The sequence below is a fragment of the Oryza glaberrima genome, chromosome 6 (genome assembly GCF_000147395.1).
Source record: "Oryza glaberrima chromosome 6, OglaRS2, whole genome shotgun sequence".
Classification (NCBI taxonomy): Eukaryota; Viridiplantae; Streptophyta; class Magnoliopsida; order Poales; family Poaceae; genus Oryza; species Oryza glaberrima.
This window is the reverse complement of record NC_068331.1, coordinates 25,629,111-25,642,329: the sequence shown is the minus strand read 5'-3', so window position 1 is coordinate 25,642,329 and position 13,219 is coordinate 25,629,111. Positions and strand designations below refer to the sequence as shown.

The 13,219-nt window shown below is 41.7% G+C and overlaps 1 long non-coding RNA gene and 1 pseudogene across 1 annotated transcript; both read left to right on the top strand.

Annotated features, from left to right (window-relative positions):
• On the top strand, positions 1-3,650 carry LOC127777043 (probable homogentisate phytyltransferase 1, chloroplastic; annotated as a pseudogene).
• A 4,233-nt stretch (positions 3,651-7,883) lies between these two features.
• LOC127777328 (uncharacterized) lies at positions 7,884-8,261 on the top strand. Its single transcript, XR_008018313.1, has 3 exons — positions 7,884-7,924; positions 8,050-8,108; positions 8,188-8,261. It is a non-coding gene; the product is annotated as an uncharacterized LOC127777328 (long non-coding RNA).
• Positions 8,262-13,219: the final 4,958 nt, after the last annotated feature.

Sequence of the window (13,219 nt, the reverse complement as noted above, 5' to 3'; positions counted from 1 at the left end):
ATGGATTTGGTGCGACTCCGGCCGTCGCTCCTCGCCGCGCGGGGCCCCCGGTGCGGCCTCGCTGCCGCCTCTCCGGCGAGGTCAGTCGCTGCGGCGCACCCTCCCGGCCTCCCCTCCCTTCATCTGCATGCTGTGTGATGTGAGCGTGTGTGATTGGTGATAACCTGACTTGGGCTAGTGATGGCTTGCGCTGTAGATATTCAGATCAGTAGTGTTTTTTTTTTCATGCCGGATTTGTTAGGCCGAAAGTGTGAACCTTACTTCATCCGGTATAAGATGCAGAGAAAAAAAAAACTTTTGAATTGGTAGAGTAGGGGATTTGATTACTGAAGGTTTTTGTGAGTGATCAGGTCATGCCAATTATCTCATGGGAAGATAGATTTATTATTGAAGCTTTACTGATGTAGTAGTGGTACAGTTCACAGTTTTAACTATGAGGAATTTTACAGTTCTTGAGAAAGTACCTTGAGGTATCTAAATTTTACACTTTTTTTTTGCACCTTGAGGTACTTAGTACACTAGAAAATATGGTACCTTTCTCAAGGATGGTAAAATTACCCTTCAACTATACTATGTATAAATGTTCTCTCCGAACCTCTACCAGATGGTTGCAGCTTGTGTGAGCAATCACTCTGCGATAAACATAACATGCTTGTGTTTGGGAAAAACAAGTCAAACAATCTTTTCAACGGACAGAAATGGCTGACCTGATCCTGCTGTATCAATACATACGAGGCAAAGCTTTTGCCTCCTTTCAAAAGAAAAGGCTGATCTGATGCGAGGGAAGCATGACAAAACTGTTTCAGTGTTTCTTCTTTGGCTGCTCCTATATAGTACAGTTGTAGTAGAACATCCACGGTTTTATGACATAACTAGTGATATGTGAACATAATAGGTGATTTTGTTTCTCCATCTTTCTTTCATTAGTGCTTGATGTAGTTTTGAAATGCCGATTTTTCTTTTCTAGATCACTTTTTACCACCTTTATGTTTTATCCATAGAAATGGTAAAGGGCCAGTTTCTTTGTCCAGCCAAAGGACCCAAGGTCCTTCCTTCGATCAATGTCAGAAATTCTTTGGTTGGGAATCCTCCCACCACAGAATACCACATCGACCAACAACTAGTTCTGCTGATGCTTCGGGACAACCGCTACAATCTTCAGCTGAAGCACATGATCATCAAGTATATGGAAGCCAATATCATCTTCTCTGGATTCAGGCCTGGTTTAGTTCCTAACTTTTTCTTCAAACTTCCAACTTTTTCATCACATCGTTCCAATTTCAATCAAACTTTTAATTTTAGCGTGAACTAAACACACCCTCATTTTACAGGTTTTCTCGGCCGCACACTGTCATAGGAACAGTTAAGTCATGCTGCTATGTTTCAATTTAGACACACTTCAGTGCCCAAGATATTTGATGAAGCTATGTCCTTGTGTTGTGCTTTCCTTTTGTTCTCTCCTCAACTAAGAGATTTTGCTTGTTTAATCAGGCACTTAGCATAGTCTCAGTTTCGCTGCTAGCTGTTGAGAATTTGTCCGATGTGTCTCCCTTGTTCCTCACTGGTTTGCTGGAGGTACAACTTGAAGCAGCACATTTACTTTATATTCCCCCAAGATGGATAAAAGTTTTTCACTACATTTGCTTTGTTACACTTGTGCAGAAAGTGGTAGCAGCTCTTTTCATGAACATCTATATCGTTGGATTGAATCAGTTGTTCGACATTGAGATAGATAAGGTACTTTGAATCCACTGTAATCTGTTTGTTAAAAAATGAATCCACTGTAATCTCAAATGTTAATTTTGTACTGATTGCACTGTCTTTTACTATCTTTATTCCAAACTGTTTTGGGTGCTAATATTGCTATCTCTTCAGGTTAACAAGCCAACTCTCCATTAGCATCTGGGGAATATTCTCCTGCAACTGGAGTTGCACTTGTATCAGCCTTCGCTGCTATGGTAAATAAGCTTCTTTGGTCCAGAAAATAAGAAAAACAATCTTCTTGTTATGTTTTTTAATATGCGGGTCATGAAATGCTGAAATTGGCTGTTCAAGCACATGATTTGTTTTGAGCATTCCTTTTTAATGTTAACCTTTATAACTAGTGGTTTTCATTTGCGAGAAGATGAAAATAGCAGAATGGAGACACACCTTTCTTATATGGTTGAGCAGTTGCACTCCAGAAAGTTTATTTATTACTATGTGCAGATAATTAATCTAATACAGTTTGTTTGTACTTTCTGCCATTGTGCTAATCTGATCAAGAGCTATAAATAATTTGTTTATTTTGGTTTTTCGTCTGTCAGACTGATTCAGAGCGTGTTCTATGTGTATATTGCAGAGCTTTGGCCTTGGATGGGCTGTTGGATCACAGCCTCTGTTCCGGCTTTTTTTCATTAGCTTTATTCTTGTAACAGCATATTCAATCAATGTAAGAGACATATCTTTAACTCCCTCTTTTGTATTTTTCAAATTAATAAGTAATAGTAGAGCCAACTATTTGTAGATTCATAGTATTGTTGGTATTTGATACGGTTACAGATAAAATTCACAAGCGCACGGATATACCGATGTAGCACTTCCCATACGGAGTATTCTAAGGATATCGAATCCAAGGGAACGTGTGTGATCAGAGCTTCCTCCGGTTCATTCAAGGACACCAAGCAAATGATAGGCCAGGATAGAGAGGATTCACTAGTGAGAAACAGTGTCTAGGGAAAGCTTAATTTTAATCCTAACGCAATACTTCAGGCACTGGCAACCCGCTGTTCCCACATGTCGCTCTACTATGTATCCGGACAGGAAGGACTTCAGTGATCTTGAGGACTGTCACCACCTCTATAGCCACCTCAACGTATTGTGGAATACACATTAATTACTAGATAATAATTATCTAAACACTACGTCTAAGCAATTAATATCTACTTTAGTGTTTATAACTCACCAAAGCAATCACTATATTTTAGTTGATTATAGTGAACAATAATCCCGTATGCTATTTAGGAACTAACCAAGAGATAATTCTCACAAGATAAATCTAAATTACTCAAGAAGAATATTATATTGAATTCAGAGTAATAAACAAAATAAAAGAAATAGGAGAAGATTACCGATAACTCCAGAATTCTTCCGACTCCTTCTACTCTACTCTCTTCATATTCTAGTATACAATATAGTACAATAGAGCCTCTTATAATTCAGCTCAAGCTTAGAAGTGTGTGTATGAAGTGAGGAGGTGAAGCCTTTATATAGAGGTAGGTATGACAGTTGGCGAAGGGGAAATGTCCGAAGTGCCCTCCAACCGCCATCAGGGATGCATCTGGGACGTCCACACCAAACCCCACATCTAACGGTGGAGATAGTGGTTCAGCCGAACCTGGGCTAGGTCCATCTGGCCTGGCCTTTGGCCCAAGTCCTCCCCTGGTCCTCCTCTATACATTTTGGGCTGATTTACTGATGTTTCGATGAAGTTCACAACCCATCCTTGTATGGATACAGAATTCTCCTCACTTTAGTCTAGATTTCCTCCTTCAGGGTTTATCATCTGCATACAAATACATACCTACACTTGCGGAATACGTGAGATTAAGCACCTATCACTATGTTGGATGTTTTATTATCTGATCTTTATGCAGATATTGGCGGTATAGAATCGGCATTTAACAGCCGCCAACAAGTATGTCCTTTCATTGATCTTAATATCTTATCTCATGTACTAACTTTAGTAGGACAACTTATTTCTATTTTTTAAGGAATGTATTTCCAACTATAAACCAAACCACAAACCGTAGCTCCAGAGGTATAACGAATATGGACATCCTCATGGTTCGGCCCCCTTTGAAACAAAGGAAAAAACATAGGAATTCCAAAGGATTTATACCCTATGGGAAATAATCCTATGAGACCCTTTAATCAATTCCTTTGAAATTTCTATAGAATGGACTATTGTAGAGAAATTTTGGAGGAAAATTAGCATGAGGTCTTACCTCATGTTTTGTCTTCCTGTGTCTTGAATTCCTACTTCTTTCCGTTGTGACTATCAAATGGTAGTTTTGAAACATTCCGTGTTTTCAAATCCCGTAGGAATCCAATGAACAATAACATTCTATTCCTACTTCCTACGTTTTTCCTATTCCCGTGTTTTGACAATCCTGCATTTCAAAGTGGGCTGGGCAGATTATATTGACAAAAAGCTTACCTTGCAGTCAGTCTCCCCTCAAAGTTAACTAGCCAATATCGTCATTTTTAGTTTTCAAAATGTGGCTATGTTAAATATTGTCTGGTACTCCTTTCAGTGCATTTTTGGACCTCCAATCATCCACATATTTTTACTTCAAAAGAAAAAAAAATGAAATGGATGCTTTGACATAAACTTGTTTTTTGGGTTCCTGCATGATTTTTTTTTCAACGTTAATGGCTTTTTTGAAGCAGCATTTTCCGACACCTTTATTACCAAAAGAGCTGACATTCCATTTTATTCCTCCACAGCTGTCATTCCTGATATGGAAGAGATCTGCTGTTGTTGCAGGCTTGCAGCACTTTGCGTATTAGCAGTCCGTGCAGTGATTGTTCAGCTGGCATTTTTTCTCCACATTCAGGCAAGTCTTCAGTGAGAACTTCAAAAATAAGGGAAAAAAATCATTGGTGAAAAACAGTACGTTTGTCAATTGCAGTTGCATTTTCGTGTGGAATATTACCTAAAATTTGATTGTCTGGTCTGCTCAATTTCATTGTGCTTTGTTGTTGTTCTTTAGAGACTCCTAAGTTTTCAATACCTTGACCTTATCTGCATATCTTTATTAGTACAAACATGCTGCTCTCCTATGCTTTCTTTAAAAGAATAGAGACTCCAAAAAATTTTCACTTCTACTTTTGCTTGGAATGTATCTTAAAGATTGTTGTTGTATATGTTTGGGTAATGGAAACCCTTTCTTATATTTTGAGTTTAATATGCCGTGGTTGTTGATAGCTGTAGTTAGGATCCACCAAATAAGAGTAGACATTTCTTTTTTGTGAGAATTACCAGCACATTTCTATTATTCGAGGAGCTTTTACCATGGATTATCAGATATTATGATCATATGAACAGATAATTGCATAGCATATGATCTTATCCTAAAAATCTGTTCATGCAAATATATCGGACATTCGTATTCAGAAGACCAGCTGTCTTTACCATGCCATTGATTTTTGCAACTGCATTCATGTCCTTTTTCTCAGTTGTAATAGCATTATTCAAGGTAATATTCTGTACTTATCTGGAACGTAGCTCCCTATAAATGTATGGGTAGAGACGGGCGTATTTCCCTTTTTTGATGGACTTTGAGTTAGACGTTTTTTCTTTTTTTTTTTACGAGAAGTCCTCGGACGTTTTTTTTTTCCTTTTTGTTACGACGGAATTTTTTTTCTAGCTGTTCTTTTTAGTTTTATACGGACAGCGAAAATATTTTTTATTTTACTTTTTATTTAAGTAGTAGAGATAGAGAAGAGAAGAGATAGAGATAGATGGTTAGACCAAAGGCAAAGTTTGCCGTTGCCGCCATCCACACCCTTCATTATGTGATCAACCGTTACATGGTTAGACCCCTTCCGTGACTAACTAGTACCTGCTATTTATAATGATAGAATTTACTCTCCAAAAAGAATATCAAAAAAGATAAGAACTATATTTTGAAACCATTTGGTATCCGTTCATTCAAGGAAACAATTTCATTGTACAAGACTATATTTTTTTTTGAACGACTCGCCCTAGATAGTGCGAAGTTTTATTGATAGAGCAGGAAAAAAAATTACAAGATTACAATCCTGTAAGGTCGTAACCAGGAAAATGAAAAATGTATACCACCAGCCGTACACTGACAGCGCCAATACACAGACCTAGGAGAAGGCTAGCACCGGACCGGCCACCGCTAAGTGTGACCGATCGCCGCTAGGCCAAAAATGAAACACAACTGAGATCGCCCAAAACCCGACCCTTACAACCAACACAAAACCTCACTCTATCCAAGTCTTTGGGATTTAGGGAGAGAGGGTGAGAGAGAAGAATGGAACACCTCTCCCCCATAGGCCCTCCGACGTGGCCAACTTGCAGAAGCTAGGACGCCGTCACAAGAGGATATGAATCTAGAGCGGGCTTTCACCAATTGCTTGGGGGAGGGGGGGGGGGTTCGGCAAGGGGGTGCCTAGACGACGTGATGTCTCCAAGGAGAGGAGCGACCGCCACCGCCGTCCGTCAAGGTCTCAAAGAGAACCGAGTCTGGGCTTTCGCCCGACACCCACACTTGAGGGGTGGAACGGCACGACAACGCCCTCAGGAGGGGAATGACGCTCAAACGTCATTATTGCCTTAGGGTTTTCACCCGCCGTCCACCACCTGCTGATCTACCACTGATGCACTATTGCTCCACCGCCATCTGAACCTCCGTAGGCGTGTGGGCACCACTGCACCGGCGCCCCCCGCCGGCCAGTCTCTGCTCGCTGCCACGGTCACGTCTCACCGAGCTGGCCTCCACCCACTGCGACGGCCACCGTCTCCACGCCGGCAATCCTCGTCGTGCCGCAACGGCACCTCGGCCTCGCCTCCACGCACCACGGCCGTCCTCGGCCGCGCCTCACTAGCCTCCGCCGTCGCCAGCCGCGCCTCCACGCGCGCTACCTCCGCGCGTGTTGCCTCCGCCGCCGCCAGCTAGCCAGCTGCTGCTCCTTCCGCTGGCTGCCCGTCGTCGCCGCGAGTCTCCCGGGCTGCGCCGCCGCTCCTCCCGCGCATTGTCTCTGCCGACGCCGGCCGCGCCAGCCAGGTGGCACCACTCCTCTGCGCACTATCGCCGCTGTCGCCTCGTCGCGCCGGCCTGTCCCCACCGTCACCCACGGCCGCGCCATCCTCCTGCCAGCCCGCCAGCCGCACCAGGCCGCGCAGGCTCGCCCGCACCATCCGGATCCAGCGCGGGGGTGCCAGATTCGGGCGCCCCGCTGCCGGATCCGCGGTCTCCGCCCGCCGCCATCCCATCGCTGTCACCATCCCTGCCGCCTCCTTCGCCGAGACTCTGATGTCGCCGTCGCCATCCCCGCTGTCGTTGTAGATGCCTTCCCCGCCGCCGGCCACCACCCTACCAGATCCGGCCGAGGCGGCACGGATCTGGCGGTTGCCGCCGCCGCTACCCAGGGTAACTCCCATGGCCGCTCGAGCCGGTTTGGCGAGAGGCCCCGCCGCCACTGTCCTTGCGGCCGCGCGGCTTTGCCGGCGGTCGCTCGGGTGGCAACAAGGCGGAGGAGGAAGAAGGAGGGGAAAGGGGCGGCCGGGTCGTCGCCTCCCGAGCCGCCCCTGGGGTTGGGCGACGTGAGAGCTCTGTGGATCGGTTTACTGCACAATACTATATTTTGTTGATTTGTAAAAATAAAAGTAATAGACACTGCTAATCCTTATAAAAGGCTATAGGGGAAAAAATTTACATCTATAAACGCTGATTTGACATGGTGTCAGTAAATGTAGATTTTTTTTAAGTAAGTACATGTAGCAATATTAATTAATTAATTGTCTTTTAAATTGGTCCAGCATAATTGATTTTATCAATTAATTGGCTGTTAATCATCCTTAAATTGAAGAAAAAAACATGCAACCGTTGAATAGGAAATGGATGGGCTGGATGGCAGCAACGGCAAACCTTGCCTTTGGCATCAGAGGCAGGGGATGTGAACCCGAGATTGGAGATAGAGATGTTCCTGGTTTGTTTATGAAGTGGAAGTTATTTTCTTTTTCAGGTGGTGGGACATGCAATCCTATGGAACCGCTCACGTTCGATTGATCTGACAAGCAAAACTGCAATAACTTCTTTCTAAATGTTTCTGGAAGGTAATTACCTTGTCTCCAAAATCTGTTCCTGATCTTTCACCCACTTTCCTGTCCTCCTTGACAAATTCCTGCTACGTACGACTGCTACTGCCCCAGCTCAATCAATTGGTTCTTTACCTTCTGCAGCTCGCGTATCCTGAAACATATCCAATCGCTAATTAAACGCTAACACATTTATTTCTCCCACATGGTTTGTGCAGCTGTTCTACGCAGAATACCTTCTCATTCCTCTTGTAAGGCGACAAGTCGATTACTCCAGGTACGGGACAACTTTGAGTGCCGGAGTAAACTCACCTCTGCTAATTTCTGAAAAGCTCAAACAAACCTCGTCAATTCAGGGAGGAGGCAGATTGGAATTGGATCATGGCTGGATGGATGAACGGACGTTGCCCCATAAAATCACCTGCAAATCACCCGGTACACATGTTGACATCCTGCATCCAGATCTGATATCATAGATCATCGTCGGCACCATCATTCCTCTGAAAGATTTCGCACGGCATTTCAACCTCCAACTCCCAACGTACCCAAAAAATGTAACTAGGCCAGGTGAGCTGCTGCTAGCCTATAGTAGACGTTACTGGAACAGTGGTAGTACTTGTTAGCAGCAGCAGCAGCAGCAGCAGCAGTAATAATAATAATAATAATAATAATAATAATAATAATAATAATAATAATAATAATAATAATAATAATAATAATAACTATAACTCTGGGTTACTGTCAGCTCATCTCACCTCGTAGATGCTGGAAGAAATCTACTCCCTCCAAAAAAAAAAATAAATCTAAGACTGGATGTGATATATTTTAGTACAATGAATATGGACAGAGGTATGTCCAGATTTGTAGTACTAGGATGTGTCACATACAGTATTAGGTTTGTTTTTTATGGGACGGAGGAAGTAGGCTTCAGTTTCCGCCGTAGTTGCGTTTCATCCATGTATAAATACCTGCACAAGACAGCCAATACCTTCCACCGCCATATGGCCGTGCGTGCCACACGTATATTGTCGTGCTCTAAGCGTTGTGATTGGAGCGAAACTAGAATGAAATGGAGGGTTATCACTTTCTTACTTTACTTTTACTTTGGATTGAGTTAAGTTGACACGGATGTCTATGATTGTATTAAGGGGGGTGCACATTTTGATTGCACCTAGACTCAAAAGCCAAATTTTTTCGGGGATTGCTGCCATTTTGTGGGCTTTATGGCTTTGTAGGAATAACGTAGTCTTTAATGGCTATAATCCAATGTCTTTTATGCAGGTAATTTTCCGGAGGACTCAATGGATAAGACTTTAGTCCTTACTTCTTACTGAGGAGGAAGGGAATGGTGTTCGTGACCATTGCAGGATTTTGGAGATGAGAGTGATGGAGTTTTATGCTACTTATGGCTAGAATTTTAGAAGGAGAATTAAAAGTTAAACTTGTGTTCTCCTTTTCTTTTTGCTTCAGCATTGGATGCTGAATTTCCTGTGTATTTGATTGAGTATTATGTACTCTTGGATCTTTTGTTGGCTGTGTACACCTCCTAAAAGGTGTAGAGGCTGGGTTAATTTATAATCCTTTATTAAAAAAATTAGGGGGATGCACATATGGTAATAATATGTAAACTATAGCTAAATAATTTTCTTAACGGGGTTTGGAATTTACCCTGTGAACTCACCCGGTCACCGTGTTTGGAATTTACATGTGTTTCTGGATTTAGTGGCCCCTAATGAACGGTTACAGTTCATTTTCGGATTTTTAATTTTCTGAATTTCTATAAAGCTAATGTCCACTAAACATCTAAAGCTCAACATCCAAGCATAATATTTATTAGCACCCTTAAAATCTATATGCAAACATGCCATATCAACCCATTAAACATCCAAAGCTTAACATGCAAGCATATAGTAATTATATCTACAATTTATTTCATTCAAACTAAACATACACATGCTAAATCATCATTCTCAAATCATTTTCATAATATTTCAAACCAAATTATTTTATTATTTCTTCAACATCTAACATATATCATGTAGCAAAGCGCGGAGTGTCATCTAATAATAGAAATGAATATAACCACTACATCAAGATGCATACTGCCGACCACCAGTTACTACAGAAATGCAACATAAATTTACAAAGTGGGAAATATGATTCCGTTTGTTTCAAAATATAGCTACTAGCATACTAACTTTAAATTGTCTCAAAATATAATTTTACCTTACTCCTTAATCCCCATTAAAAATTCCAAAAGTACTTGTATTTTAGAATGAGGAAGTAATACAGTAAGCTATATAAGGTTGTAGCATGATAATTGAGGAATTGAGAAAGAAGGGAGAGAAAAACACATTACATTGGAACTTCCAAAGGAATTTGAAAATATGATGTTAACTCTCATGAATGTTAAAATTCCTCCAACATGTGTTTCGTGGATTTTTAACAGAAATTTAGTGAGATCAAGGATATGTTGGTTTTCGTCTCTTAAAACATGTGTTAGGGGACGTATTCGTCGGGTGTGATTGTGGTGTCGCATGTGTTGTGTAGTGGTTTGTACGCATATGTCTCTAGGTACCTCAAAGTATAAAAAAAAAGTGTAAAATTTTGACACCCACATATACTTAGACTAAATTATTTTATTATCTGAAACAACGATGGTCAAATGACGCTACTATACCATTCAGACCATCATTATAGTATTGTTTTATCACGCTAGCTCAGCTGGCTTGGATAAATGATTTAGATCTTGAAAATAAATCTTAGGAAGGTTTATTTTTATTCTTTTTAAAAAAATCGATTGAAGAGAGAGATGTAGCCTGTGCGGTCACGTGACGAGGAGTTTGAACTGGCCAGCCAAGACGCAGACAGGCAGACAAGGGGGAGATCGCGTGACGTTGGCCAAGTTGCTTTGACAATCTGCAGTGCTCAGAGATGACGTCGCCCATTTAATCGCCCCTGCCCGCAAACGGCAAAGGCAGACGCACGAGAAAACGGAACCAAAACGCACAGGCGGTGGCCGGTCACTGCGGAGTACTCCCTCCCGTTCTAAAAAAAACTAATCAGTATTAGATGAAACGTTTGATAGTACAATGAATCTGGACATAAGTATATCCAGATATATTATACTAGGAAACGTCTAATTTAATACTAGGTTGAGTTTTTTTAGGGACGAAGTATGTCCAGATATGTTGTATTAGGAAACATCAATTTTAATATTAGATTAAGTTTTTTTTTTAGGGACTGAAGGTGTACGAGGCTACTTGCAGCAGCGCCACCGCAAAACACACGAGAAAATGGAGCGAACAAAACGGCGGCAGCAGCAGCAGCGCAGCCACAGTACTGCAGGTGCAGAGCGGTTTTTAAAGCATTCGGTTAACAGTGGCAGTTGTTGACAGAATTCAAATCGATGCACATCGATCGTACCCGAAATTCAGATGTCCCGAAATTCAGATGCTGATCGAGATGATGGGAGCCGTGTGGTGAGGACACGTGCAGCAGAGCACGGTAAATACTCTATATGTCCCAGCGAATATGGACATACTTATCTTTATATTAGAAGGGGATGCTGAGTTATTTTAGGATGGAGGGAGTAATCTCGTAAGGCACGTCTAGAAGACGAGATTAGCCCGGGGGCTATCTCAGGTATTACCAGGAGATTCGTTAGTCTCTCTAAGTACTCCCTCAGTTTAAAAAAATTCCAAGATATAATTTAATACAATGAATTTGGATATTAATATATACTAAATGATGTCTTATCCTATACTAGATTGGATTTTTATGAGACGGAGAGAGTATGTCGGTATAAATATTTACTGCTCTTAACGAATATTTTTTATTTCTCTCCCTCTCTTCTATGGCTACTTTCTCCTCAACTATTTTCAGTGGCGGAGCCAACGATACTGTCGAGTCTTGTCGGGCGATCAGTAGCTTTTTTCGATGGTTAATCATTTTTTTAAAGATGTCGATGGCTACCAAGTGCTGGCTTTGTCGCCGACCATTTTCATAGTGCCGCCATCAACTCACAATCCATCACTAATTTCTGTTTTTTTCCCAACTGAGGACTTGTTTGGCAAAGCTCTAGCTTCACATTTTTTGGTTTTATCCAACCAAACGGTTTCAATTTTACCCAAAAGGTAAGCGAAGCGGGCTAAAATGAACTGGAGAGGTGTAGCGTGGTTCAAGCTGCTCCATAACTACCCTATAAACCTACTCCCTCTATTCTAAAATAAGTCCAATCCTAGAGATAAAGCACTGAGGGAGTAGCTTTAAAGTTATATTTAGGATTTGGAGACCTGCCAAACATGCCATTAATTGCCTCGCATGTTGTGCCCTTGATCGACCTTGCATTCTTCATGAAGTGTCCGTTCTTGTCTAATTTTCTCCCCTCCACACCGGCAATACACTACTAAAAACGATTTTTTGTGAATATCCCCTATTTGATTGTAAGCGAGCTAAAAGAATATCTGTTTGTAGAAATATTTGGGTGATGTTCATTATAGACCTGCCTGTGAAAATTTATTTTGCAAGCGGATCTCGTAATAGGTCATAAGAGGTCCGCTCGCGACGCTGGCCACTCATCATCCTTATCTACTCACACTACACTCGTTTACTCCCTCTCCTTCTATCAACGGGAGATACCCGTAGACCGGATAGTATGGGTATTAGGGTACGTTGGTACGAGGATCTACACAGTTCGATATCAAGCAAACAAAGAGACAACGATTATACTGGTTTAGACCCCTCGTCCTTACGATTTAATAGCCCTAATCCAATTTATATGAGATTGATATAGAAATCCACAGCGTACAATTGAGAGCAACTGATTCCGAGATTACTAGCGAGATCCCTATCGAGATGGTCTCGACAAGATCTTCCGACGAGTAGGCTTCAAGTCCTTTGGATTGCTTCTATGGTGGCGAGTTGGCTAGTGCTATGATTTGATGCCTTGGACCCCTCAGAGGGCGTGTTATTTATACCGTAATCTCCAAGTAGAACTCGAAGACCATGGACCCTAAACGATATAGTCTAATCCTAACCTTCTCCGAGTAGAACTCTGTTACGTATTTGCCCATGAGGTGTATTTCCATAATCTCTTATCGATTTCCTTATTGTATACGGAAATCTATCGTACACACGAAGGTATGACATATCCGTATATTTCATAAATCGTAAGATAAAATATATGCCTTATCCGTAACCATGACAGTGGGGTGACCATCTCTCTTCTTTTCTCGAAATTCGAACCGTCAGATAGTGCGCCTATAAAACCTGGTTTTGGGATTCATTTTGGGTCCGTTTGCCCAAAACACTTTTGTCTTCCCTGCGCACACACCTCCAGTTCTTTTCGCCATCAACAAACACTAATAATTCTCTCCTTAGCACAAC